The 3,193-nt window shown below is 42.7% G+C and overlaps 1 long non-coding RNA gene across 1 annotated transcript; it reads right to left on the reverse strand.

The window, feature by feature from the left end:
* Window positions 1-1,009: 1,009 nt before the first annotated feature.
* On the reverse strand, window positions 1,010-2,674 carry LOC124871889. The gene is made up of 2 exons (XR_007039146.1): window positions 2,503-2,674; window positions 1,010-2,319 (listed from the first exon to the last, which is right to left on the reverse strand). It is a non-coding gene; the product is annotated as an uncharacterized LOC124871889 (long non-coding RNA).
* Between the last annotated feature and the right edge of the window lie 519 nt (window positions 2,675-3,193).

Genomic DNA, 3,193 nt, shown 5'->3' on the forward strand with positions numbered 1-3,193 from the left:
TTGCATGATGTGACTGGAATTATGATTTCTCCAGTAGTTTGGGGTTTTTAATGCGAGGGCCTCTACACTCAGGCATGTGCATGTGTGTTGTCCAGTAAGAACAATGGAGCATGCAATGTTCCAGCAGACGACACTGTCCAACCATTACCATACATCATGTTCCCTCCAAAGGTTGCACTCACAACCACAGAATGGCAACAGCTTGGACAGCTGGGAGACCTAATCATTATTTGGCAGTAGCAGCGAAATCGGCAAAGCTCACCCCCAACATCCTGCCTGCTCGTCACATTTGAATCATCTGCAATTAGTTTTGTTTTAATAACACTCACAATTAAAGGTTCCCCCACCGCCACCCTGTTTGCATAATTCATGACGCAGCAGCGCTGATGTCAGAAATCAAATGCGGCAAATTAGAAATAACAAGTTTGAGATAGTGTGATTCAATTAAGATCCAGGGAAACATTGGACCATGCATAATTGAGGGGCTGGCAAGGCACTACTCATGTCAGGCCTGTCAGACCTGCTGCAACTATTGGATTTGGCCTGTCACAAACGCTTAGATCAATCCTGTAAAAATTACAGGTTACATCGATTTCTTATTTTTAATTTGTGAGGGCCTGTGCAGGATATGGATATCTGTGCTTGTGTGCTTGTGGCTTCCATGCATTTGTGCATTGTATGTATACACAATTTTGCATGCTTTTACATATGTGAACGCTACTTGTAATGTATGTAACTGGATGCGGATACAAATCAGTAGTTGAAAGGAATACAGTAGAGAGAGCTGGAGGCACATCTGAAGCCCAAAATTTGCACTCATTTGTCTGATGAGTGGAGTTAAGACAGGCAGGAGACCAGAAAACCACATTCTCATTACAAATTACAACAACCCTTACTATTTTAAGACCATCAAAACTAGCACTATCATCTGAATCTGTCAGTAACTTCCAGCAGCATCCAAAACAGAACATTGTCTTCCAAAGTATTCTTACCCCTTGAACTTTATGGATTTTGTCATTTTAAAACCACTTCAATGTATTTTATTCAGATTTTATAGACCAACACAAAGTAGTGTGTAACTGTACAGGACAGGAGGAAGAACACTATTGCAAAAAAGCTCAAGCTCATTTAGACTGGTTGAAGAACATCTGTGAAGATCCATTTTCGAGTCCTGCCACAGACTCTCAGTTGTAATCATGTCTAGACTTTGACTGGGCCATTCAAACACATCAACATGCTTTAATCTGAAAAATGTCTTTGCTGTATAGTTAGGGTTGTTGTCCTGTTGGAAGATTACCCTAGACCCTAATATCAACTTTTTCTTTTTTAAAGAATCCTTCCAGGATTATCCAGATTTAACTTAATCCAATTTCTCATCACTCTAGCAGCTTCCCATTCTCTGCTGAAGGAAATCATCCCCGCAGCATGTGTGACCTTGATGGTTGGATGGTGTTTTTTCTTGGGTTTAAGATCAGTGCTAGTTTTCAACAACACATTGTTTTTGCATGCAAGCCAAAATATCAATTTTATATTTACAAATTACTATTTATGAAACGTCTAGCAGTTGGCTGCCCTGGATTTGTTGGAGGGATATCAAAGCGAAGAGGACTTTGAAAATCATGTATCATTTGTTTGATAGTGTTTTAACAGTTTCTTTAAAAACACGGATAAAGGTTGGACTGCAACCAGGACTGGAGCTGGCGGACGAACGCGGGGTCTCTCTGAAGGAGAAAGACCGAAGCTGGTGAACACTCTGGGTGGAAATGGAGACAATGTGACTGTGTTCTTTAGATGCTGACTTACAGGGGTGGGGTGGGGTTCTTGGCAAGACAGGGGGGGAAATAAGTCCTTCTCCATGGTGGCTTGAGGCTGACAGGCTGTGAACAGTTTTTGGAGGATGAAGTGCTTAGTTTCTTCTCTTCCAGAAAACTCCACTATGGTTGGAGGGTGGACTGGAAAGCAGGTTGATGGGTGGTTCTCAAGTAGCTCCTGAGAAGCTGGGCTTGGAGTTGGAAGCAGAGAGGAGGCTCAGGGCTGAGGTGTCGAGGCTGGAGTTCCCAAACTCCTCTGAACATGACACAAGTGAAAACGGAGACCAGAAAGGTTCCACAACTACCTTGATCTGCAAGGCAGGGAAGAAAAACAAGGAGGTCAGAGAAACTGCTTAGAAGCAGGACTGCAGAGAAGCAGGGTCTAGCTATTATCACGCCAAGTGAGAAAGCGAGCTGACGCCTCTCTCTGGGTTTCCACTCCATAAGTAGCTCAGCTGATTGCTCTCAGATGAGCAACACCTGTGCAGCAGCACCTGCCAGTCACACCCTGCACAGAAAGAACACAGCACACACAAAAATCAGCCTGCAAACAGCCTGCACACAAACAACTGTGGATATGACAGCAAGACACTATGAGTTGCTTGTGGTCTTACTGTACATGCACCTGTGCAAAGTCTGTGTGTAAGTATAGCTTTCCTACAACACAACATGATTAAGACTTTGTATTTACCTTGCGCAGTCACACCTGTCAAGCTGCAGATGTTAAATTGGTTCAGCTCATCACTCATCACCTACACTAACAAACAAATGAACAACACCTCGAGGGGCTGATAAAACTCAGCAGTGAACCAATTTATACAAAAGAAATTCCTTGTGCTTGTCATGATTTAAAGATTAGAGAAAGTCAAGTAACACAGTTTTATTTCTACCAAAGATTACACCCTACTTCCTATTTTATTTTTTGTTCTGCATACATTTGAAATACTTAGTTCATTTACTAGCATGTGTGTTTTATATGCAGGGGTTGGACAATGAAATTGAAACACCTGTCATTTTAGTGTGGGAGGTTTCATGGCTAAACTGGACCAGCCTGGTAGCCAGTCTTCATTGATTGCACATTGCACCAGTAAGAGCAGAGTGTGAAGGTTCAATTAGCAGGGTAAGAGCACAGTTTTGCTCAAAATATTGAAATGCACACAACATTATGGGTGACATACCAGAGTTCAAAAGAGGACTAATTGTTGGTGCACGTCTTGCTGGCGCATCTGTGACCAAGACAGCAAGTTTTTGTGATGTATCAAGAGCCACGGTATCCAGGGTAATGTCAGCATACCACCAAGAAGGACGAACCACATCCAACAGGATTAACTGTGGACGCAAGAGGAAGCTGTCTGAAAGGGATGTTCGGGTGCTAACCCGAA

This window comes from Girardinichthys multiradiatus, chromosome 7 (genome assembly GCF_021462225.1).
Source record: "Girardinichthys multiradiatus isolate DD_20200921_A chromosome 7, DD_fGirMul_XY1, whole genome shotgun sequence".
Classification (NCBI taxonomy): domain Eukaryota; kingdom Metazoa; phylum Chordata; class Actinopteri; order Cyprinodontiformes; family Goodeidae; genus Girardinichthys; species Girardinichthys multiradiatus.